This window comes from Elaeis guineensis, chromosome 2 (genome assembly GCF_000442705.2).
Source record: "Elaeis guineensis isolate ETL-2024a chromosome 2, EG11, whole genome shotgun sequence".
Lineage (NCBI taxonomy): Eukaryota > Viridiplantae > Streptophyta > Magnoliopsida > Arecales > Arecaceae > Elaeis > Elaeis guineensis.
Genome location: NC_025994.2, coordinates 120,740,848 through 120,755,268, shown reverse-complemented (window position 1 = coordinate 120,755,268; position 14,421 = coordinate 120,740,848). Strand labels below are relative to the sequence as shown.

Here is a 14,421-nt window from a genome sequence, read left to right as displayed (position 1 = left end):
ACATTTGGTATGGAATGGTTTTTTAAGAGGTTATACCGACTGAATTTTTCATGGAGAATCTATGTTGCCATCATCATGTAACCAACCCCTGACTCATTTTGGATCCACTAGCCTAGAAGACAATTCTGCAAGAGATGATGATATAAGGGGTTTGATCACAGATGCTTTTGGATTTGATGTTCAAAATTTAGAAGAATCCAGTAGTATACAAGAAACAGTTGGGATGTTTGATGGATGTACGCATACGGAACGTATGCATGTTGAAGAGCCCATACATACATCTAATGATGAGACAGCTCGTTATCACACCTTAATGAAAGATGCAGACGAAGAATTATATCCGGGTTGTACAAAATTTTCTAAGATTTCTTTTCTTGTATATTTATTTCATATAAAATATTTGAATGGATGGTCTGAAAAGAGTTTTACCATGCTGCTCAAGTTATTAAAGGATGCATTTCCAGAAAGCACTCGTTTACCACCATCGTATTATGAAGCCAAGAAAGTAGTAAAGGAATTGGATCTTGGATACGAAAAGATTCATAGTTGTCCGAAAGATTGTATGTTATATCGGGGTGAAAACGCTAATCAAGAGTCATGCAATGTATGTGGATCTTCAAGATGGATAACACAAAAAGAAGATCGAGATGATGTACTGAATGAATTGGATGCAACGCGGAGTAAAAAGAAACCGGCCAAGGTATTGCGTTACTTTCCTCTTATACCTAGATTGAAAAAGATTTATGCATCATCAAAAACAGCTTCATCAATGAGATGGCATCATGAAGGACGTACAAAGGATGGAATGTTGAGACATCCAGCAGATAGTCTTCAATGGAAAGCATTTGATGATAGGCATCCTGATTTTGCCTCTGATGTTTGCAGTGTTAGGTTTGGCTTAGCTTTTGATGGCTTCAATCCATTTCGGACCCTGAGTTCTACCTACAGCACTTGGCCAGTCGTTTTGATACCTTACAATTTGCCACCGTGGATGTGCATGAAACAATCATCACTTATCTTGTCAATGGTTATTCCAGGAGATAAGGGTCCAGGCAATGATATTGATATTTTTCTACAGCCTTTGATAGAGGAATTGAAACAGTTGTGGGAGGGTGTTGATGCATTTGATGCTTCCAACGGCCAAATATTTAAACTACGGGCAGCTTTGTTATGGACTATTAATGATTTTCCAGCATATGCCAATTTATCTGACTGGAGTACAAAGGGACGGGTCGCATGTCCTTGTTGTGGAGATTCAACACATTCAATTTGGTTAAAACATGGAGGTAAATTTTGTTACATGGGACATCGTCGATGGTTGGAAGCAAATCATCCGTTTCGATTTCAGAAAGATTTGTTTGATGGTACTATAGAATTGGGATGTGCCCCTATTCCACCTTCTGGAACTGATGTTCATAGACAAATGGATGGCATGAATTACGCTATGGTAAGCACTCAAAGTCCTCTAAAAAAAGAGGAAGGGATGATATTGAAAGCTCAGTGCACGAAGGTTTACCAGAGGAAGTCAGTATCAGTACTATAGATGCAGAGGTGTTTCAAGATCCAGATAATTATTTCGAGGATGAAAATGAGGAAGACACACAGATAGCATCTACACAACAGCCAAGTAAATATTTATGAAAAAAATGAAGTATCTTTTTTGACTTACCTTATTGGAAACATAATCTTATTCGGCACAATCTTGATGTCATGTATATAGAGAAGAATGTTTGCGATAATTTACTTGGAACATTTTTAAACCTTGATGGAAAGAGCAAAGATAACATGAAGGCACGTCTTGATTTAAAAGAAATGGGTATCCGACAGGAACTTCATCCTAAAATGCTTGCTAATGATAGAATTTATGTGCCTCCTGCATGTTACACAATGTCTGCTCGAGAAAAGGATAATTTTTTGAGAGTTTTGAAAAGTATCAAAGTACCCGACGGATATGCATCAAATATTTCACGATGTGTGCATCTAAAGGATCGAAAACTTTCAAATCTTAAAAGTCATGATGGTCACATATTGATGCAAGATATTTTTTCAATAGCTTTAAGATCGTCATTGCCGAAACAAGTTGTTACAATTGTACTTCGATTATCGTCATTCTTTAAGGCATTATGTTCCAAAGTTATTGATCCTCGAGAACTTGATCAGTTAGAATCCGATATTGCAATAACACTTTGCCAGATGGAAAAGATTTTTCCTCCTGGATTTTTCACTATTATGGTACATCTGCTCATTCACCTAGCTTCAGAAGTTAAAGTTGGTGGACCGGTACATTATAGATGGATGTATCCTATTGAGAGGTATTATTACAAACCTTAAATCTTTTGATAATTTTATTAGAAACAACAGCATACTGATATTTTAATAAATATTTAATTCTTGAAGGTATCTTGTGCGTCTTAAAGATTATGTGCGAAATAGAGCCTATCCCGAAGGCTCGATTGCTGAAGCATATATTGCGGATGAATGTTTGACATTTTGTTCAAGATATCTTCAAGATGTAGAGACTATTTTTAGTCGACCTCAACGGCATAATGACTTTGTGGAGAATGCAGAACTGTATAAGTTCTTAACTGCTGGAAAATTCTTGGGAAGAGCTGAAAGTATTGTACTTGATCAAAAATCTTTAGCACAAGCACATCGTTATGTATTACTTCATAGTGACATAATATCTGACCATCGCAGGTTAGTATATTTAAGGAATGACATCAAAATTTAAATTTTATATTAGATATAATATTCTAAATGATATATTTATATTTTATGCAGTGAATTTTTAATTTATCAGAGACGAGCCAATCATAACATTCGTCCTAATGCAAGGATTGAACAGCGATGGTTGGTCGAGTTATTCCCTATGTGACTTTCGAATCAGGTGTGATTTATATTTAATTATGGGATATATTAATTTTTGATACATATTTAATATCAGATAACTCAACTGCACTTCGTCATATCATTTTTTGTTAGGTATCAAAGATGATGGAGACAAATAATTCATATGAACTAATAGCTCTTGCTCGAGGACCTAACAAGATTGTGAATAGATCTAATGGTTTCATAATTAATGGCTTTAAATTTCATACCAGAGAACGAGAGAAATTTAGAAAAACACAGAATAGCGGTGTTATGGTGGAAGCGGATGGAAAATCCTATTATGGTACACTTAAAGATATCTATGAGTTGGATTATTATGAAAAATTTAAAGTAGTACTGTTTAGATGTGATTAGATAGACATAAACTCACCAAGGGGTTTGAAACAAGTTGCAAATGGATTTACACTTATAAATTTTTCAAGGTTGATACACACTGGTGTGTTATTGAAGGATGATCCATTCATTTTTTCATCTCAAGCTCGTCAAGTATTTTATGTACAAGACGCAAAAGATAAAGATTGGTTTACTGTCATCAAAACAAAACCTAGAGACTTATATGATATGGGAAATCAAATGGAGGATGATGACGATGACACTTATACACAATGTATGCCCTACAATTTTGTACCAGCTGATGATTTAAATGCTACGACAATGTTGGTTAGAACAGAATTCGAAGAAAACACTACTGCTTGATTGTTACTGGTAATAATTATTTATGATGTATATATTTTGCATTAATTATTGTGTTATTTTACTCCATATATTAACTGATTCTACTTTTTATTTATATAAATGCTAGGTGACATCATGTGTCATAGGAGACGATATGTTGGTGTGCAGTTTCAGTTTTCACAGACAGAGACCGGTACGTCTTCTTCAGCACAGCAGCCTGAGGCTAGTTCAGCTGCCCAGCATTCTGAGCCCTGTCCTTCATCATCAGCACAGCACGATCCTCCTGTTCATCAGCCAGATGATGAGATACACGTGCAGGATATATATTGTCTTTCATGTAATTTTTTTTATTTTATTTTATATATATTTATGATATAGTTACTTTTATGTATTTTTTGCAGACGGATCCAGGAGAGTACGCCCCAGACGCGGACCCACAGTAGTACGAGATGTGTGGCAGATGCGTGAGGGCGAGAGGATTGTTGTGGAGTGCAATCAGCTAGGTCAGCCAATTAAGAAAGTTGCCTGCTTATTGACTTCATTTTTGGGGACTATTGCTCGGAGGCCTCAGCTATGTCCGTTGGGCTATGCAAAATGGAATGACATGCTTCCAACGTACAAAGTTGAGCTACTCCGAGTTATAGAGGTAATGAATTGATGTTCATACTGTATATTAATTGTTAATCATTTATATAATTTATTTTATTTAACTTTTTTTTTTATAGAGCAAGTTTGTTCTCCCTCCATCCACTCATGATTTTGTAATAAAGTCTCTCAACCGCAAATGGAAAGAATATAGAGCACAATTGAAGAAGGACTATATGAGACAGGGTATGACAGAGGAGGAGGTTGCTAGGAATTGTCCTCCTGATGTACCCCCTCATCAGTGGATGGAGTTGGTTCATTATTGGTTCTCCGAGAGGGCACAGGTATATTATCTGTTTATTATCTTTTTTTCCTAAATATTTTATAAAAATATTGATTTTTATTATATATTATATATATAACAAGTTCTTTACTTTATTTTACAGACTTATTCTGCTATTGGTAGAGCTGCACGAGCAGCTCAGTCTGTTCCTTATACATCGGAGTCGAAGAGTTATGCACGACTCCGACAGGAGTTTGTATGTTCCTTAAACTTTCATAATTAACTTTTAATTTTTATGTTGAAATATTTATATAACTAATATCATTATGTATCGTGGACCATGTCTGTATCATGATACTCATATATTTTTTTAAATTATTATAACTGTTTGCTTAAAATTGAAATTATTTGTGTAGGAGGATGAGCATGGGAGGGAACCCTGACAAGTGGAGTTTTACCGGATGACTCATACTCATCAGGATGGTACTTTTGTTCGAGATGAGTCGAGAGATTTATATGTATGGCATTATTAATATTATATTTTTTGCAATGATTTAAATTTAATTTTGTTAGCTATTAATGTATAACTCTTGTTTTCAAAAAAAATTACAGGAGATGGCTACATCTCTCATTGCGGAGCGTGACGACGAGTCCGCAGCATCTACGCAGCAGAGCCGTATCGAGGCCGAGGTGTTCACAGAGTTGATGGGACCAGAGCGCTACGGCCGAGTGAGGGGTTATGGAGTAGGAGTCACCCCCACTCAGTTATCTGAGGTTAGTAGATATACGCAGCATGCTGCAGCAGATGCTCAGGATTCACGCGTTCGCAGACTCGAGGTGGAGATACAGGAGATTAGACAGAGTCGTGCCGCTGAGATGGAGGAGATGCGACAGAGCCGTGCCGAGATGCAGGCCATGAGGGGACAGATTGATCGCCTTACATCTTTATTAGAGATGTATGGTTCATCTCAGGAAACACATAATATTAAATATATATTTTTGTATTAATTTAATGATTTATATATTTTTATTTATAGATATGCAAATCATGCTTTTGATATGTTTCTTGTAGGCTCCTGGCATATCAGGCACCCGTCGAGATAGCGGCACGTCACGTGGAGACAACGACGACCATCTGCCTGCAGATTGATATTATTTTATTTTTATTATATTTTTATATTTATTTATATTACTCTTGATTGTAATGGACGATTAGTACTTTATTTTTATTTATATAAAATATTGTCTTTTGGTTTGGTTAAATTTTCTATTTAAGTTTGTTTTTGATGTGAATGATGGTGATTGTACAGGTGTGAATGTGAATGTGGTGATTGTACAGGTTTATATTCCAATAATTGATATAATTTTGTACAGGAATGTATTGTATTCTTTTTTTTTTTGTAGATAATACCTGTATTTTTTTTTTCTCTTAAAACCTTTAACGACGCTTATAAGCGTCGTTAAAATTATTTTAACGACGCTTATAAGCGTCGTTAAAGATAAAAAGCCAACGCTTCGAAAAGCGTCTTGGTAGAGTGGATGATGCAGAGTTATTAACGATGCTAAAAAGCGCCGTTAAAATTGCTTTTTGCGACGCTTTAAAGCGTCGTTAAAAATATATTTAACGACGCTTATAAGCATCGTTAAGACAAGTTTAACGACGCTTATAAGCGTCGTTAATATTAATTTTTACGACGCTTTAAAGCGTCGTTAAAAAATAACGATGCTTTTAAAAAGCGTCGGCGCTGTTCGTCTCCACTCTTACATAAGCGACGCTTTGCCGACGCTTTTCGAAGCGTCGTAAAGAGAAATAGCGACGCTTTAAAGCATCGTTAATGACCATTAATAGCGTCGTTAATGACCATTTTTCCTGTAGTGTGCTTGGGTGTCCAGGTATTTCAAATGGCGAGAGGAAAAAGGAGACACGATGATTCATAAAATAAATTATAATATTAATATATTACAATATAACTAAATTATACATAACTTTAGTATCAAAACCTTATTTATAAAATGTAAAGATCCCATTTGCTAAAGCTATCCGCTATACACGTATCTCATTCAAATTTTCCGAATTAAGTCATGTGTTATGCTTCCTGTCGTGGACTTTGGAAGCATGGGCTTTAATGCAAGCACAGGTGAGAGGCCTCGAAGCTTATACTTGCGATTACCAGCTCTATTGACAGACTTATGTACCCGTGGTTGTACTTGACGATTTGAATCATCGCGCCTCCTCTGGTGCATCCGCATAGGCCTGCCAATGCTTAGCCAGCCCACTGCTCGTGCTTTGTCCGCATCAGTACAACGTTAATAGCATGACACATGGCTCTAGACAGCGTTGGCGAAATATAGCTTTCTTAGCGATTTTACATTGGCGAAATAATGTGACAATAGTGTTTTTTTTTTTTTTTTTTTGAAAGCCAATAGTATATTACCATCGTAGAAAAGTTTACATCCCAAAAGATAGTAAGATCACCGATTAGCCTTCAGAACAAATATATCCAAAAGAAAGTATATCCAAATGTACACAGTAGCGCTAAAAGGGGACAAAACTATAACCACAGCCACCATCTTCACATATCTGAAGAGGAAAAGTAACGGGATGGCTATGGAGGATTGAATATAAACCTGAATTGCATATGTAACTGGAAGTGCAACCAGCACTCCACCCAGTAGGTAGTAACCTGTGACGAGTAAAAGGCACTGAAACTAGGGAAATAAAGCAGCCACATAGTAAATGAACCACCTGGAAATGCAGAAAGTACCATATAGCTTAGTGCAGCCAAAAGATATGATGTATACTAAATAGCTAGGCTCAACTAGAGCAGATGACACCGAATAAGCAGAAGATTGAAGACTAATGAGGCTGCAACAGATATCCAAAATAAACCGGCACCTTGAAAATCCAATACATATAACCAGCTTGGCACGCACTCTTGTGGAGATATAATTTACTGAGTTCAGAAATAGTAAAGATGTTTCTCTTAAAAAATGATCTGGTGCATATAGCCAGAGAGAACAGGAGGACCTGATAAGCAACAATTAAGAGCATTTTAAATGTGAAAAGTACCACCTGCTGAAGCAAATAAAATGTAAGAAAGATGACACACCTAATTAAGACGCCTGAGAACATGACTCAATAAAGCTGAGGTTGTATGAATGAACGGTTGATTAGAATACTGAGGCACCCCAAGTCGGCATCGGGAAAGGGAGAAGTTGAATAACAGCCACAACCCACAATGGCACTAAATAGGCATGAAGCTATTAAGAAATATATCTCTGATTATCGCGAACATTTTAGGTAACCCATAACAGCAGCCATAAACAAAAAAGCCGAATGCAGCCTAGTATACAATGACTGCAAAATCATATATGTCGGAAATTTCCATGTCGCATATGTAGCAGCCCAGTCCCGACAAATATGAGAGATTTTAACAGAGTGAAATCGAGCAAGCCACAGATTTATATCTTGCATCCAAGGGGAGAGACTCATTCGATTATGCTGCAAGGTCTGAAGCCAAGAGATTACCACAGAAGAGTCCTCTTAAATCCAAATTGCTTGGCTCTTGAAGCGGCAAACCAGATATAACTAGCAAGAACATTTATGAAAGGGGGAAGTCATTGGAGAGTGGAACAAGAAGGGTCTCTTCCGTTCTTAGTTCTTACACGGCTTGCTTTGGCCATGTTATCATTGACCCCAAGTAGAAGAGGGATAACGGCCATGTTATCACTGACCCAAGTAGAAAAGGGATAACAAAGTCGTTGCCCAGGTGGCTGTGATAGTTTTGGGGTGGTTCCTGGCATGACCTCACTTGGAAAGGGAGGAAAAGGTGTAGGATGCTCACAATGCTAACATATTTCATCTTGCAGCTGTTGGCTCTCATTGCTTTAGCAAAATTTGATACGGTAATCTTTCTTGTACATCAAAATAACTCCCAAGTAAATAAAGGGGTAACAGGGCCAAATGAGACTATTTAAAAATATATATATAATGATTCTTTTTCATGAAAGGATCAAGGTCAATTCAAACCTCCCCCTCTATGCTGGTGCCCCGCCCCACACCCTCCCACAGCGCAACCAATAGAACCCCCCAACCCTCCTAGAGTCATCAAAATGGGCCATGGCCTGCGGACCGACCTATTTAAGGCCTTAAAATAGTAGGATTGGGTTAGTATTTTGACAATTTATTTAACAAAAAGACCTATTAATCCGCCCCGTTTATGGTCCGCCCACAGATTGGTCAGTTTATTTAAAAAATATATATATAATCACATAACTATTAAATGCTAAAAAAAAAAATTAATATTAAAATAAGTCATGTAACTGATTTTTTATTAAGCCGCCCATCTTTTTTTTCTTAATGTTCCTATTTGATGGTGAGTTTATCAAAAGGACTTTTTTGGCTCGATCCTAATGGATCCAGGCCGTGAAGGACCGATCCGTTTTGACGGCTCTAAACAATCTGCGACTCGCCGGCCCTTTTCTCTCTCTCACAATTCACGTGGAGGAAAGAGAAGAAATCATTTCTGAAAAAGGAGGAATTCAGAGATATTTTGGGAAGATCATGCGGAGTTGAACTCAGCGGGTGGATCATAGCAACAGAAGCAAAATACTTCGGGCAGTAGCCAGTAGGGTTTAAAATCTTTCTTCAAGATGTCTGTATTAGTTATTTGGTAATTGGCAAGAAAAATTTAAAAATTGTTTAGCAAATGAAGCACACATTGAATATAATAACTAATATCATGGATTCATTTGTCGAGACATAGCAGCTTCAAAGTACAACGCATGGGGGAGCGCCATCAAACTCCTCGTTGGTCATGTCAGAAAATTGGTTGATGGCAAGTGTATACGAGTGATCGCCAGCTCTATTAAAAGACTCGATGTACTCATAGTTATCCTTGAAGATTTGGAATCGTCGCTCTTTCTCTGCTGCATCCGAATAGACCCGCCCATACTTGGCCATCCACTGCTCAAACTTTACCCGCATGGACATGTCTCCAATAGCACGAGCTGTGGCTCCAGAGGCCCAAACACCCAGAAGTAACAACACAAGCACAAAACATCGATGAGCCATTGCTGTGAATAAAGATTGTATGTTAATGCTATGTGGATATATACAAGCTGTCAATGATTCAAATCCTAATGATAAGAAAAAGGTACAGCAAATATGGAAAAATCATTTAATTATGGTCAAAATAAGAAGACAATCTAATTTGTCTTCATCATGATTGGAAGGTGATCCAGCTTGTTTCCAGCAATGATGCCCTTGGAAGAATGAACAGCTAAAATAAGAAAGAAGCAGAGGTCTTCATTGCCTCTTACGATAACTATGAATGGCGATAATTCTCGTTTCAAAATGTCAGGCCATTGGTGTATATGAATAAAAAATGTTAAATGTTAATAGGATGGAACCTGCAGCATTTTTTTATTTGAAAACTAAACAGGGACCTGGCTCTGAATAAATTTTATGCCCGGCGAATAACTTTGAAAAATTACCAAGTATTCAATTCAAATCAACTTTTGGTAATAGTTGAAAGTGACAGAACAAGATTTGGCTCTCAATGAAGCTGATCAGTGGGTTAAGTGACCCGATAGTGTTGCAGGGTATCAAGAGTCTGGACATCAAGAAACCTGCTTGAGAGGATTGTTGTCCTACAAAATAAATCTCAATATAAAAATAAAATCATAAGATGAAAATTGTTTATCTAAAACTTTCTATTGGGGCAGAAGTCTCATATCAAATCCAATGAATTCCTCTTCCATGGATCCCTAGGTCCAATTAGAGAGAAAGAAGGTAGAGAAACAAACGAGAAGAGAGAGTAGAGGCCGGTGGCTGGTCAGCCACAGCAGCGTCTGGCGAGGGCGACGACCCTGACCAAAGCCATGGCCGGCACTGGTCTAAGAAGGAAAACAAGGGAAAGAAGGCGCGGAACAGGGGAGACCCTGTTCATGCCTAATCCGGCGGCTCGCCGGACAAAATCCGGGCGGCGACGGCGGCGGCACAAATACCATGAAGAAGAAAGGAGGAAGGTTTAGCAACCTTACTTTCGCCGCCGGTGAGCTCTTCAGGGCCAAAACAGCGGTTGAGAACCTCCACGAAGAACTCAAATTCCGGCAAATCGAGAGATCTCAAATCAGCTTTTATAAACAAAATCGGACTCTAAGAACAAGAGTCCTTCCACAGGACTCATAGGAGGGATTTTTTTTTATTACTTTTTTACTAATTATTTCTAAAAATACCGCCTCGTCCAACTTATTTCCAAAACTACCGTGGCGATTTCACGGCCACGTAATGGACGTTCAGTCCACCTGGAAATCGCCTCTCCAAGTAGCAATTTCCATTTTTTTTTTTTTTGGGCGAACGGAGGAGGCAGAAATGGAGGGGGCGGCGGAGAACGCACCGTGAGGGGGAGGGGGGTGGGATTTGGGGGTCAGCGGGGGGTGGCACGAAGGGGGCGGTGGAGAACACACCGCGGGGGTGAGGGGATGGGGTTTGGGGGCCAACCGGGGGGTGGCACGGAGAAGTCGCGGGTGGTTTTCGCTTTTTTTTTTTTTTTTTTTTGGGCGAACGGAGGGGAGGGGAGCACGGCCGGGGTCTGGGGGGCGGTGTCGGAGCAGCAAGGGGCCACGGGGGGAGGGGAGCGCGGAGCAGCGACGGGCGGCACGGTCACGAGAGGGGAGGCGCGGAGGAGTGGCGGTGGCGCCGCGTGGGGGGGGGAGAGGGGAGGCACAGAGGGGCTGCGGTGCCGCCGCGCGGGTCGGCCGCCGGCGGAGGAAGGTCGGCGGGGGGGCGGGGGGGTTGGGAGGAAGGGAAGGGAGAAAATGAGGGGAAAAAAATAAAAAGAAAAAAAGAAAAGAAAAATATAATTATAAATTATAAATAATTTTGAGAAAAAAATTATTTTAAAAAAATATTTTTTTAAAAAATATTTTTAAAAATTAATAATTTATAATTATTTTTAAAAACTAATTTTAAAAAAAATTATTTATTATTGAAATCGTCACTTAGTATGTAATTTTATTGGAATCGATATTTGAATCGGTGATTTCACTAAAATCGTGATTTGAGACGGTGATTTTTCTAAATAGTAATAATATATTATTTTTAAAAAATAATTTAAAAAAAAATGGTTAAGGTCTGGAGATGGTGATGCGATGAGCAGGATGCCAGCACTGGGGGTAGAGTGCACAGAACCGGAGATTAAATCAAACCAAGAAGGCAAATCTAGCCTAGAAATCAAATTAAAGAAGAAAGACTATTCAAGAATCCATGGCAGGAGAGTATACACTAGAGAATATAAGGACCTTATGTGTGGCCTGTCATTTTGACGTCACCAAGGTAATTTTGGTCTAATATTTTTTATTTCCAAAAGTACCCCCAACTTATTCTAATACTACTTCCATTTGCAAACGCCTTCACGATAATCTTAAGTTTTTTTTTGTCCTCATCCTCGTTAAGCATCGCTCAGCCCGTTGTGTCTTGGTGACGTCAGAATGATCGACCGTGGGTCAGACTGACAGCCCGACCCATACGATGCTGCCGCCGCCCCTTCGCACCCCCTTCCCCCCACGCGATGCTACCTCCTCACCTCCGCGCGTCCCCTCCCGCGATCGTGCCGCCTGGCGCTACTCCGCGCTCCCCTCCCCCCGCGGCTCCCCACCGACCGCACTCCGGACCGCCCCCGAAGATGGAGGGCTTGAAAATCAAATTAAGAATTAAAAAAGAAAGACTGTCTAAAAATCTATGACAGGAGAGTATATGATGGAGAATATGAGGACCTATGTGTGGCTTGTCATTCTAACGTTATTAAGGCAATTTCAAGTTTCTTAGAAAAAAATTCAAACAAGGTAGAGACTCTACCATGGGGCAACTATATCACCCTACCATAAAACGACTTTCTTTTCCCTACTCAATAAATATTTTTAAAATTTATTTTTTTATTATAAAAAATAATAAAATAAATAAAATAAAAAATAAATAAAATAAATAAATTATAAATAAAATTATAAAATAAAATAAATTATTTAAAAATATTTTTAATTTTTTATTCTTTTTTTAAAAAATAAAATATTTTTAATTATTTAAAAATAAATTATAAAAATTTTTTAAAAAATATATTTTTTAATTTTTTATTATTTTTTTCTCCTTCTCCTTCCCCTGCACACCACAATCGTGGCGATTTTCTAGTCAATTTTCTAATCTGTGTTGCAGCTGCAGTAGACTCAAACTCATAATGGATCGACGATTTCAGTAAAATCATCATTTGGATGGATAATTTTAAAAAAATTATTTTAAAAATATTTTTATTGAAATCACTGGTCCAAATGACGATTTCACTGAAATCACAGGTCCAAATGGCGATTTCAGTGAAATCGCCGGTCCAACTGGTGATTTCAGTGAAACCGCACGCCCAAGTGACGATTTTAATTAATAATAAATTATTAATTTTAAAAATATTTTTTTTAAAATATTTTTTTAAAAAAATATTTTTTAAACTATTTTTTAAAAAAATTTATTTATAATTTATATTTATGTTTTTCTTTTCTTTTTTTCATTTTCTTTTTTTCCCCTCATTTTCTCCCTTCCCCGCCTCCCACCCTCCCGATCGACCTTCCTCTGCCGACGGCCAACTAACACAGTGCCACCGCCACGCCTCCATGCCTCCCCTCCCCCACCCTCCGCGCAGTGCCACTGCCGTGCCTCCCCTCCCACAATTGAGCCGCCCGTCGCTACTTCACGCTCCCCTCCCCTGGTGGCCCTCCGCCCATCGCACCTTCGACATCGCCCCTGGCCGCATTCCCCTCTCGGCACCACCCCCCAGCCCGCCTGCCGTGCTTCCCTCCTCTCCCTTCTGTTCGGCCAAAAAAAAAGAAGAAAATAAAAATCATATCGATATAAAAAGCATTTTTGAAAATAAGATGGGGGTGGGGTACTTTTGAAAATAAAAAATAAAAAATAATTAAAAAAAAAACCCTCAGAGGAGTCGCCTTCTTTCCTTCCTTTCCCCAACTCACGTGCGAGGTACGTGAGTCAATTTCACTTTGGGCCGTGTGAGCCCAAAATGAAAGTTGAGCCCGGTCAAATGGACCAACCCTCATAATGAGATACAGCAAATATGGAAAAATCATTTGATTATGGTCATAATAGGAAGGTAATCAAATTTGTCTCAAGAAAGTGATCCAGTTCGTTTCAAGCAATGCTTCCTAAGAATGAATAGCTAACATAAGGAGAGTAGAGGTCATGATAGCCTCTTATGACAACTATGAACGGCTCCATTTTCATGAATTGAAACATGTTGGGATATACCGACCGACGACCCCGACCGACCGACTGGCCGACTCCGACCGACTCCGACGGCCGACCGACCGACTGGCCGATCGACGGACGACACCGACGGCCGACCGACCGACGGCCGACCGACCGACTCCGACGGACGACTCCGACGGACGACTCCGGCCGACCGACCGACTGGCCGACTCCGACCGACTCCGACAGCCGACCGACCGACTGGCCGACCGACGGACGACTCCGACCGACTCCGATGGCCGACCGACAGACGACACCGACTGGCCGACTCCGACCAACTCCGACGGCCGACCGACCGACTGGCCGACCGACCGACTCCGACTGGCCGACTCCGACGGCCGACCGACCGACTGGCCGACCGACCAGGAAGTCTGATGGCCGACTCTCGCAACATGCCCTGCTGACCATCGGAGGGGCCCGAATCTCCACCCGACGCCACTCTGCTGGCCACCGACCTAGGGTCGACCGACTCCTCCGATCGCCGTACAGCCGCTAGACCTTGTCAGCTCTGACAGCGACATGCGGCACGGCTACCTAGGGGCATTGTCCCGCCGAGGGCATCGTCAACCCTGGTAATTTGACAGCCGCACGGCGACGTGACACTTTCACGGCGACTCTGACAGTCCACAGTGAGTTGACAGTTCCTCACTTGTCCGCGCCATTAATGACGGCGCCATACCGT

The 14,421-nt window shown here is 39.9% G+C and overlaps 2 long non-coding RNA genes across 2 annotated transcripts; one reads left to right on the top strand and one right to left on the bottom strand.

Moving 5' to 3' along the window:
• Nucleotides 1–4,310: 4,310 nt before the first annotated feature.
• On the top strand, nt 4,311–5,364 carry LOC140855505 (uncharacterized). The gene is made up of 3 exons (XR_012138418.1): nt 4,311–4,493; nt 4,596–4,950; nt 5,045–5,364. It is a non-coding gene; the product is annotated as an uncharacterized lncRNA (long non-coding RNA).
• A 3,796-nt stretch (nt 5,365–9,160) lies between these two features.
• On the bottom strand, nt 9,161–10,604 carry LOC140855504 (uncharacterized). The gene is made up of 2 exons (XR_012138417.1): nt 10,473–10,604; nt 9,161–9,508 (listed from the first exon to the last, which is right to left on the bottom strand). It is a non-coding gene; the product is annotated as an uncharacterized lncRNA (long non-coding RNA).
• Nucleotides 10,605–14,421: the final 3,817 nt, after the last annotated feature.